Genomic DNA, 12,440 nt, shown 5'->3' with positions numbered 1-12,440 from the left:
AAGATATTTTTTTTACGCAAATCGCGCGTTTCATCTTTTTAAAGACTCATCACGGTGAAGCTTCGTTCAAGAATCTAAAAAGGGCAAATGAACAAAGCATATTTTTTTTGCTCTGTGTCGAAAGTCTCACTATGACTTTGAGATGAAGAACAATAAAAACGCTGTTCCTTTGCTTTTTATGTGTGTGGGTTTTTCGGTTTTTGTTTTCTTGTTTTTTTGTTTTTTTTTTGCTGTGTATGAACTGATTTTATTGTCATGGATGAATATTATTTGTTTTGCTATTATACATAAATGTTGCTACCAAGAGTCGGTCTGAAGTACGAATTTGAAGAGTATTACGGACGAAACTCGTCCTAAACAGATGACTGGATTTTTGTTTAAACTTTCAAAACATGTTCGTGCGAAATGACAATTGTGCACCTTCGATTCATTTTATATGTGATTTATTTATATAATATATATATTAGCAAACATTGATTGAACCATACCTAAAACAAAGCCTGGAAAATAGGATGAACATTTTGTATCAATAAACTCCTCCTAGGCAAAGGGCTGAACTTCCATGTGAGTTTCAACGAATCTCTATTGCCTGACGTAATAGTGCACCTAGTAGATAAAAATAAACACTTTTATATCTGACTATATGGTATTTTTTTTTTCTCGTTGCTGGAGGCCGTACAGTTGCATTTATTTTTCTTACACTCAAAAAAATAATATAAAAACTGTCCCGATTGCCAAATCTTTTCAAAAAGATAGACCTTTATAAAACATACAGATGACAAAAGAGTTCATTTTTTACATATTTTTATTAACATTGAGAGATGTGGGTGATTACTGCAAGTTTAGCGCCAAACAGTCTTTTGAAAATAATTTAAAGATCGCACATTGGCTCTGATAGCCCTCCCTAAATTATTTCTCATCAAGATCTTCACCTAGAGAATAATGATTTTTCAATGGTAGCCCAAAGCTTCCTTATTCATCACCTAATATGATTTAAAAAGTAATAAAAAATTTCTGTATCCCTTGCGTGTAAGACGAGACGCTTATAATTTCTTTTTTTATAAAATATGTAATACAACCAGTCGAACATATTAGAGCAGAGGGATAAGTGATGAAAAACGTCAACTTAAAATTGAAATAATTAAATCAAAGACAAAATTAACAATTTTTCCCTCAGCAATTGTCACTTGTGTAACAATATTAGTATATGATTGGCAGGCTTAGCGTCAAAATTTGTCATTGAGAGGTGAGGAAACCCTTGATAATCAAATATAACGGACTGATATGAGTTCATATTCTTACTTAACACTTATAATAGATATTTATTGCAAGCATTGATTTCAAGACGAAGTAACGGTTCTATTGCTGTCACTTATAATATTAGAAATAATTATTTACACAGATTACAATTTTCTTGCCTTTGTATGTTTTCCGGGGATGCTGACAATTCTATTTGGAAATAAATGAAATGATGGCATGAAATTAAGAATGATATGCTCAAAACAGTGTAATAAGACTAATAACCGAAAGCAAATAGATATAAAAACGCCATTGTATAACATAATTTTGTTTCGTTGCTGTAGAATGTCACAATAAATTTGTAATTTAAGGAATGAATTAATTTACTACATATAACCATTTATAATTGTTTCACGTCGATTAGCCGTGTTTTAAATCTTCTATATAACCAAATATGGTACTGTATTTTGATAAATCCGATGATTTTTATCAGTCTTTGACAATTTCCAAACAATTTGAAAAAACGATTCATCTGCGTGAAAACGCATGTCAAATAATTCATTTAGAAGAGAATCTAAAGGATTGAATGGGGTTTATAAATTTGACAACCTTTCAGTATTCTCAAGTCTTGCAGTAAAACTCGTCCAAGAGAGGGATTTCGTTTTTGAGGGCCCTCATGGGGTTTTTGATTATGTGATTACTTGGCCGTTTTTTTAATGATTATTTGATTATTAAGCCAAATATTTCATGATTATTTGATTACCTAGGACTGTATTTTTAGTTTATGATTATTTGATTACTAAAGATAAGCAAATATTTAATGATTATGTGATTATATTGGCAAAAAAATTGTGATTATGTGATTACTAGGACCCCCCCATGAGGGGCCTCGTTTTTGCAACATGCAATCAACATATGAACATTCATGTTAGGTCGATATTGTAGGTGATTTAATGTTCCACGTTCTCACCGTGTCAAAGAACACTTTACGTGCAATAGTTGATTAATCCAGCTTTCTGAGCTTTATGTCCATTGTTGTTTATAAATATGTGCAGACTCTTGTAAAATTATTTTACTTACTTTTTAAGGAACTCTTTGAGGGGGTCTTAAAATGGCCTGTTGCATGCCAAAATGTAAGGCCCTTTCAAACATTCTCTCGTATTCTAGTCGCAGAAAATCTGTCCTTCACATAACCAACTTGCTTACCACAGTTCATTAATTTGATCTCGTCCTTAATAAGTAAGTAAGTAAATTGTTTATTATAGTGACATGTGTATATCAGCATAAATATATAAATGTGTACAAAATATAATTACATATAATACACCCGGCCCAATGGACCAATAAGTCACCTTTTACTTTAAGTTCAATATAAATGATCTAATATCACGTGTCAATTGCCAATTTAAATTTAAATCCAGATAATTATAGATTAAGAATTAACGATTGTAAAAGTTCATATATTATTCATCTAAAGTTTGTGAAAAAGTTTAAGAATGTTAACTCGAGTAAACTGTTTGTTTTCTACGGAAAAGTGACGCTGCTAAGTATTTAGCTATTTTCCTTGGATGGTAATATTAACCATTAGATTCATATCATATTTGTGGCAGGGGAGGAAAATTTAAATGATATTGCCTAAGCCTTGCTCCATCTTTCCATTTTTCGCTGATTTATTTTTATCGATCATTTGCATGTATCTATTTGTATCATCCTGACGTCCCTTTTTGACTGGACTGGCTTTTTTTCAATTACAACAATGGTATCAAAATCATTACATTCAAAGAAATACTAGTGACCCTCCATTGTTCATAAATCATCACGTTATTGAAGCTGACAAAATGATTGCTGTATAATTACGAAAAATTGCGGAAAGTCATAACCGATATGATCCGATATGATCCAATACTTTAACTGATCGTCAGATATGTCATTTCAAATTGTTTCTTCGACAAAGAATTGATATAATTCAATAAAAAGGAACATCATAACTATCGAATTTACACGAATATGATATTTAAGCCATATAAAGTAAGTTTAAGTCAATAATGAGGCTATGGTGGAGATAGCCTTCAATATTTCCGATATAGATATGAATGAATAAAAAGGAAATAAGTGCCTTTGAACCAATGCAGTTTGCGGCATAAGCATATGACGACATAAAAGGGGCTTCAAAATGTAATCTTGCCCACATTTCTTTTTCATACTTGATGGCTTATTTATTTGAATCTAACGTCTTTGTGAATGTATAATGCAGACGATAACTTCTCTAAATGATTAAAATTCATATTTGTGAACAAATTATGAATGCCGAAAAATGGTTCCACTAGTTTTGCCTCTTTTTATAATGTTTATCCCTATAGTAAATTAGAAAATTCTTAACCAAACATTCTATAGGAAGTGAAGTTATGTATTGTCTTTCGAATAAAAAAATGAATGCATGTAGTTTGAGAATTTTTGTCAAAAACATGTAAAATTTGCATATCATTTCAAAATAAACAGCAGCGTTGAATAAAATAAAGTTTTAAAGTAAATTAAGAGAACATTGGTATTATTGGTGAGAAGTTGGCTCTACCTCATTTCATAAAAAGGATGCTATAGATCTCTGAAACTCATGTCGACAATGTTATGAACTTACGAGATGAGACAAAAACGTCAACAGTTTTACCCCTCCGGATATTCGGTGTTGAGTATTGTATTTTTTGGGCCCCTTTATAGCTTGCTGTTCAGTGTGTGCCAAGGCTCCGTGTTAAAGGCTTTCCGTTTAGAATTTTCCTCGGAGTTGGGTATTTTTGTGATTTGATTTTTTAGTGTTTTAACGCCGCTTCTAAGCACCGGTTTTTACTATTTCGTGACGGCCAGTTTTTAAAGGTGGGGGAGCCGGAGTGCCCGGAGAAAACCACCGACCTTCGATAGACAAGAGTGCACACGCTGAAACGTCTCGCCTTCTTTACTAATCATTGATATTATGTTGATAGTCCTAAGTATAAAGCTTAGCTTTATTACAACTGTCACATAAACTTAACATTAACCAAGACAACTAAACAAAGACCAATGAACCTTGAAAATGAGGTCAAGGTCAGATGAACCATGCCAGGCAGACATGTACAGCTAACAATGCTTCTATACAACAAATATAGTTGACCTATTACTTATAGTTTATGAAAAATAGACCAAAACACAAAATGTGCAATGAACCGTGAAAATGATGTCACGGTCAAATAAAACCTGCGCGACTGACATAAAGACCATAAAATATTTCCATACACCAAATATAGTTGACCTATATCACGTAAAAACGATGAATCAAAGAATTCAACTTTATATCTAACTAATATAGTACAATGCTGTTGATTAAAAATTACACCACTCCAGACCCCTTTGTTTCCCATATAATTAATATTGCTAATAATTAAGAAGTTCCGGGTCGAATCCGATACCGATACCAATAGTATATTCACATGTTACTATTACCTTATCTGTACGTTCCGCATGTGACAGGCGCACCACCAAACGCTGTATTTAGGATTTTGCTATACGGGTCGTTATCACAGGGTTGACACTACTAAATTCAATCATTGTCACATTGTTCCGGATTGTAGTATTTTAATCAGTATGACTTTCTAAGATGACAATACGAATAATATAATTCTGGACTTAAAATAAGGCGTATAGGTACATCATGTACAGTTTTCAATTTGTTAGCCGGAATGACGTAAAACTTTAATTATAACTCATTAAGGACAATGCTGTTGATTAAAAAATACTCCTTTCCAGGGACTTTTGTTTTCCAAATAAAATTAATAATACCAATAATTGATAAGTTCCAGGTCGACGGGTTCAAACAGAAAGATGTTGAAAGCAGAGAAAACTGTGCATCTTATAATCGGCATGACTTTATCAGATGACAATACCAATACTAAAATAAGGCTTACGCATAGTTATATTCTTTAATTCAGCCACAGACCCGCGATATCACGGGTGTGTTCTAGTAAGATAAAAAGACCAAAACTCAAAAACTTAACTTTGACCACTGAACCATGAAAATGCGGTCAAGGTCACATAACATCTGCCCGCTAGACATGTACATGTAGAGAATTCAACATTACAAAAAATCAACTTTTTTTCAAGTGGTCACTGAACCATGAAAATGAGGTCAAGGACATTGGACATGTGACTGACGGAAACTTCGTAACATGAGGCATTTATATACAAAGTATGAAGCATCCAGGTTTTCCACCTTCTAAAATATAAAGCTTTTAAGAAGTTAGCTAACGCCGCCGCCGCCGGATCACTATCCCTATGTCGAGCTTCTGCAACAAAAGTTGCAGGCTCGACAAAAAACTGACAATCCTAGTCAATTAAGAGTGGAGTATTTTTGTGATTTTTGTAATTATTACACCTACTGCAATATTCTTATAAACTGTTCAGAAAGGAAACCAGCATGTACGGAATGACACCCGATTTTTCATTACTTATTAAAAAGTGTATTTACTTTTTGTCTTTTTATGGTTTCGCACTGATGTTTTTACAAAATAGTTTTATATCAACACAATAAGCAATCAAGATCATTGGTGAATTTATATTGGTATCTTCAGAAAAGAAATCTTACAGTATTTATAAGATTAATATAAATTTTGTTGAGTGTTTAAAACGCCAATTTCTGTCAAACATTATAAAATTCCTTTTATAGCTGTTTAATGAAAAATTCTGAAGATTGAATGTTTACTTTGCATGGTAGGGTTTCCGCCAATTTCTTAATTAGAAATGAGTTTATTAAATGTTTTTAAAGATTCAGTTATTACGCTGAAAGGGGAATAACTTTTTTTTTCAATTCTATAATGGTATCTGATAATATAATGTTTATTATCATGACAAAAGATGAATTGTGCGATAGCATAAAAAGTAGTACCAATTGTTCTGCACCAAATACCGGTGCACCAGATGCACATTTCGACAATCATTGTCTCTTCAGTGATGCTCGAGACCAAAATATTTGAAAATCAAAGGCTTACTGAAAATATGAAGAGCTATAAACAAAAAGGAACCAAAAGTATAGCCAAAGCCGGACAAGGAATCAGAGCTTTGCATGAGGCAGATACATTCATTAATTTTAAATAATTTCCAAAATTTTGCAATCTTCTCACAGCATGTTATTGCCAAAGGCGTAAACAACTGTTCCAACAGGGCCGTAACTACATTGAGGCAAATGAGGCAAATGCCTCATGTTTTAAATTAAAAAAAAAAAAAGAAAAACAACTAAAACAAAAGATTGTCTTCATATCAAATTGTTTTCACTGAAAGTGTCTTGCAAGAAGCAAGTTCTCTTCACTCTCTGATGTCGCCCCTGCATATTTTTCGTAATCCATGTTTCTATTTAACTTTTGGTTTTCAGAGTTGATGGTCTATTGTATGTACTTCTGTGTCCCGGGTTTGTCTTTTGTTCATTTAATGTCCTACTTAATGACTAGTCTGAGTGTTGATTTTCATTTGTAAACGTGTCACACTGTGTAATGTTGCATGTCCACCGATGTCCAGGCATTATGCGAGAAAATATTTTAAGAATATACGATGCTACTGAACACAGAAAAAAGTGGTCGTTTCTGCATGGAGAATTGAACTTGATATCAAAGAATACGAAACTGCCTTTCTTGTATATAAAACCATACCCAATTTTTCTTAGTATGGATTGCAAAATTAGGTATTTTCTGTAGGTGAGATATGCACAGAAGTGATAGATTTGTATTATAAATATAGAAAATTGAATATCTTAATCAATAAAAAAATAAAAAAAAAATAACTATCATATACCCAAGCGCCTGTGGATAAAACTAGATAGCTGACATGGTTTAACTTAAAGTAAGACCACCAATTTCCCGGTATCAAATCATTTGTTGAAAAAAAAACATCAATGTATTGCCATATGACCTTTTACATTCAAGGGTTAAATTTGCATTAAGTCGTGTTCAAACCCTTTAACAGAAAATAAAGGAATATGAAGTACACGTGCACGGGAGCTAATCGCACACAATGTCAATGTATAGAAAAAAATACAAATGATCAATGGTCAAACTTTTTATTCCTGTTCTTCATCTTGATAGTTGCTGGAGGGTCTTTAATAATGAAAGAATCACAAACACCGTAAAACAAGGTCAATATGGTCCCTAGTGTCGACTTGAGCAGTACTAGTATTTAACGTATATTACTGCACAAATGACTGTCACTATATTTAAATCTAGTCATAAAAAATCTCAAGTCAGCACAATACAAGACAAGAACAGACAGACAGATTATGAGAATTACGATTTTTGCTTTATCCTACATATCGGTCTTTTAATGTTTTGAATTTCCCTAAAACTTTAAAGTCTTAAATAACAATGAATCTATGTTTTTGCTATGAGACCAGAATATTGTCGAAAAAATAGCTAAAAATGATTTGCGTTTCAATGTAAGAAAGAGTCCGGGAAACGCTCAGAATGCACGATTTTGCGTTATTTTTTTCAGAGCTTCTGGGGGCCTTCAGCGGCCCCCAGACCCCTCGCCAAATATTTTTCGCCTTGCTACGCTCGGCGAATATATTTTGCCTCAGTATTAAAAGGGGCTAGTTACGGCCCTGTCCAAATATATTGTTGAAATACCAAAGACGTTGACTGATAAATGAAAATGGTTTATAAACTAGAAGATGATCCATATTAGAGGGGCATTCGTTTGGCTGGCTTACTTTTTAAGCACACAAATGAAGACGCACTCGTGTCGATCAAGTGGCGCCCTCTCTCTCTCTCTCTCTCTCTCTCTCTCTCTCTCTCTCTCTCTCTCTCTCTCTCTCTCTCTCTCTCTCTCTCTCTCTCTCTCTCTCTCTCTCTCTCTCTCTCTCTCTCTCTCTCTCTCTCTCTCTCTCTCTCTCTCTCTCTCTCTCTCTCTCTCTCTCTCTCTCTCTCTCTCTCTCTCTCTCTCTCTCTCTCTCTCTCTCTCTCTCTCTCTCTCTCTCTCTCTCTCTCTCTCTCTCTCTCTCTCTCTCTCTCTCTCTCTCTCTCTCTCTCTCTCTCTCTCTCTCTCTCTCTCTCTCTCTCTCTCTCTCTCTCTCTCTCTCTCTCTCTCTCTCTCTCTCTCTCTCTCTCTCTCTCTCTGTACGTTTGAATACCCTTGCTGTAAATCTACGAGGGGTGTGCAGTTGGTAATTTGCAAGACAGCATTTCTGCTCCTATCCGACGTATTATTAGTTTTCAGTTGCAGTCGAATTCATGTAGCGAATCCTCCATTCACTTACAGTCCAATTTGCGAAAAAGATCTAGATGTTTGAATTTTTTGGGGGTTAATTTGTTCCTGTCCTCAATCTGCTTTAAATATTTGTCAACGGACTTCAACATACAATTACATAATCATCCACCCATGCTCCTCTTCGTTTACAGTATCAAATAAATAATTTGGGTTTAATGTTTTACTGCTTTTCAGTATCTTATCAATGAAAACATATTTTCAATAAAACTGAAAGTTGATTTAGAAAATCTTTAAACCATGAAAATGAGGTGCACACGCTGAAATGTCTCGCCTTCTTTATTAACCATTGTTATTATATTGATAGTCCTTAATGTAAAGCTTTACTATAACTATCACATAAACTAAACATGATCCAAGAAAAATGAGGTGAAGGTCATATAAACCGAAGGAGAAATACATGTACAACCTGAGACTACTATAACACATGTGTTATAGTAGTCTCAGGTACAACTTACAATCATTCAATACGCTAAATTTAGCTATTGCTTATAGTTTTTTTTTAAACTGACTTAACCAAGAAAAATTAAACATTGACCAATGAACCATGAAACTTAGGTCAAGGTCAGATGAACCATACCAGATAGACACGTACAGCCTACAATCCTTCCATACTACAAATATAGTTGACCTATTGCTTATAGTTTCAGAAAAACAGATTAAACACAAAAACTTAACACCGAGCAATGAACCATGAAAATGAGGTCAAGGTCAAATAAAACCTGCAAAAAATATTTTCATACACCAAATAAAGTAGACCTATTGCAAACAGTATAAGAAAACCAGACCAAAACACAGACTTTACTATAACCATTGAACCATGAAAATGAGGTCAAGGTCAGACGACGACTGCTGCCAGTTGGACATGTACACCTTACAATCCTTCCATACATCGAATATACCAGACCCATAGCTCATAGTATCTGAGATATGGACTTGACCACCAAAACTTAACCTTGTTTACTGATTCATGAAATGAGGATGACGTTGAGTGAAAACTGTCTGACTGGCATGAGGACCTTGCAAGGAATGCACTTACCAAATAAAGTTATTCTTTTACTCATAAAAGAGAGAAGTTAACATTACAAATAAATATCTTCGCTGAGCGCAGCAAGATACGACCGCAGAGGTTGAACCCTGAACAGTTGGGGCAAATTTGGACACAATATTCAAGCTTGATACTGTCTGAATTTAGATTGTGATCTCATTTTTTATATAATATATGTTTCTTACACAAAACAAATGTTAAGATCTTACAATTTTATGGTGCAATATTGTGCAAATAAATATTTCTTCTTGAAAATTCGAAAAAATTTGAAAAAAAAATTGGACCCCCCCCCCCCCTAACTTTTTGTCTCCCCCTTGGAGTAATTACCCCCACACTTGATTCCAGTCTTTCCTTTGTAGTATAGAACCTTGTAGTACGATTTCAGAGAGATCCATACACTAAAACACAAGTTATGGTCTGCCAACTAGAAAAATGCTCGTCTTTGGCCCTTTCTAGGCCCCTAATTCCTGTTAGAATGGGAAAATAACCCCAAACTCAATCCCAGCCTTCCTTTTGAGATATAGAACTATGTGGTTCAATGTCAGAGGGATCCAATAACTAAAACACAAGTTATTGTCCAGAAACTACAAAAATGCTTGTTTTTTTTGCCCCTTATTTTCTAAACTGTTGGTACAATAACCCCAAAATTGAATCCAAACCTTCTCTTTGTGATACTTAATACTGTGGTACAATTTCAGAGCAATTGAAATACTTATACACAAGTTATTATCCTGAAGTAGAAAAATGCTTGTTTTGGGCCCTTTTGGACCCCTTATTCCTAAACAGTTGGGACCATCATCCCCAAATTCAATCCCAACCTGCCTTTTGTGGTATTGAACCTTAATATCACTAAATTTCAAAGAGATTCATTCACAGAAACTAAAGTTATTGTCTGGAAACCAAATATGTCTTCTGACGACAATGACGATGCAGTCGACATCATACCATTTTATGATCCCAAATTTTTTTCCAGTCCTATAAAAATCTTTACTTTTTTTCAAGTAGTCACTGAACCATGAAAATGAGGTCATGTGACATAAGGAAACGTCTTAACATAAGGCATCCAAAGCTTCCCCTCTTTAACAAAAAATAGCTAACGTAATCGCAGGATCACTTTCCCTATGTCTCAGGCTTGACAAAAATGGACATATATGGACTAACAAGGGTGAATGTATATGCTCATTTTACTTCAAAGGAATATAATATAAAGTTTAAACAAGACTGTACCTACTGAAATGTCCTGCCTACTAAGTGAGTTTATGATGAAATTTTCAAAGATAAAGGCTAACCTACAAGTATCACATCAACTTTAACATTGAAAATTACTATAAGGTCAAATAAACCCTGACCGACAGCCATGTAAACCTTACAATCCTCCCATACCCAAAATAAAGCTGACCTATTACTTCTTATGTCCAAGAAATAGACCTAACCACAAAAACTTAACACTGACGAACCATGAATATGAGGTCAAGGTCAGATTATACATGACAGGCATACATGTACACCTCAATATAGCTGACCTTCTAGTAGCAAATTAACCTGACGATATCGGGATATGGGTATTTAGTCGGATCTTAACACGTACATGTACTTGTGATTTGCTTAAAACCGGAAATGTCGAAATGTTCAGAACTTAATTAAATCTGTTTTTGGGTGAGATGGTGCAAGCATACGATTTTTATTGCGTCTTACACTTTGAGAAGCGAATAATCTTTAGCTACTTTATTTAAATATTGTGTAAAAACGTTAATTATGAGCTATGAAAGTCAAGTGGCTCAAGCATTTTACTGAGGAAGTTTTAAAAAAATGCAAAGAAATATTTTAACAGTGGGTTAGATTTCATTAGTCTTTACTATCTATAGATTAACAACTTTTGGTTATATTTATAATTTAGAATCATCATTGAAGGTGGAGCGCGATTGCACAGTTAATTAATATATTGATGTGCCATTTGTATGCAAGAGTGACATTCCGTTGTATTATGTGCCAATTCGAAAAAGTTATGCGAGTATTGTCTCCCTTTTTAACAGGTTCATTATTTTATAATTAAGTTTAGGTTTCTGATATTAATTTGAATAGTTACAAAATGTATCGATTCAATATATTTCAGTTTTTGTTATTGGTGTATCAAAAACATTGATGTACGAACATAATTTCATAAATTTGAAACGTTTAAAATGATTACATACCAATATAAAGAACCGTTCATCATTTTTGAAAAAGACTATGATTGAAAGCCGTATTCATTAACTTCCCTTCATGATAGATTGATTGGGAAATGAACCGAAGTTCTCTAAAGATAATCACAGAGAGGGACTAGCAAGCAATTTTTAATTGTAGCTTATTTAACGTTAAAACAACTTTCCACTATAAACAAATGTTATTTTATACAAATATAAGGACCTTGTTAGCTAAATCTACAAATTTTATTAGATATTATGAATTTTTATTACAATAGATTAATATGATACTTCTAGTATTACTTACAGTACCTTAGAAGGACTGTAAAACAAGGAAACTAAACATTAATGAGTGAACCATGAAATGACGTAAAGGTCAGATAATTCATGCAAGACAGACAAATTAACCTTTCAATCATTCCATGCACTAACTATATTTAGCCTACTGCTTATAGTATTAAAGAAGAGGAACACACTATGGAAACTTACATTGTATAATAACAATTTGTTTTGGTAAATAATTGTCCTTAAACACCTTTTTCTCTTGGAATACAGAATAAAACAATTGGCCTCAGTGATAATGAGTTTTAATAAGTCAATTATATTTTAACCAAACATTTGCATACCTCATCTGAAGACAGATTGTTTTATATGTTTTATATTTCAATCTTTTAACACTTTTCTTCAAATCAATAACA

This window comes from Mytilus galloprovincialis, chromosome 6, assembly GCF_965363235.1.
Source record: "Mytilus galloprovincialis chromosome 6, xbMytGall1.hap1.1, whole genome shotgun sequence".
Classification (NCBI taxonomy): Eukaryota; Metazoa; Mollusca; class Bivalvia; order Mytilida; family Mytilidae; genus Mytilus; species Mytilus galloprovincialis.
Note: the sequence above shows the minus strand (reverse complement) of the source record.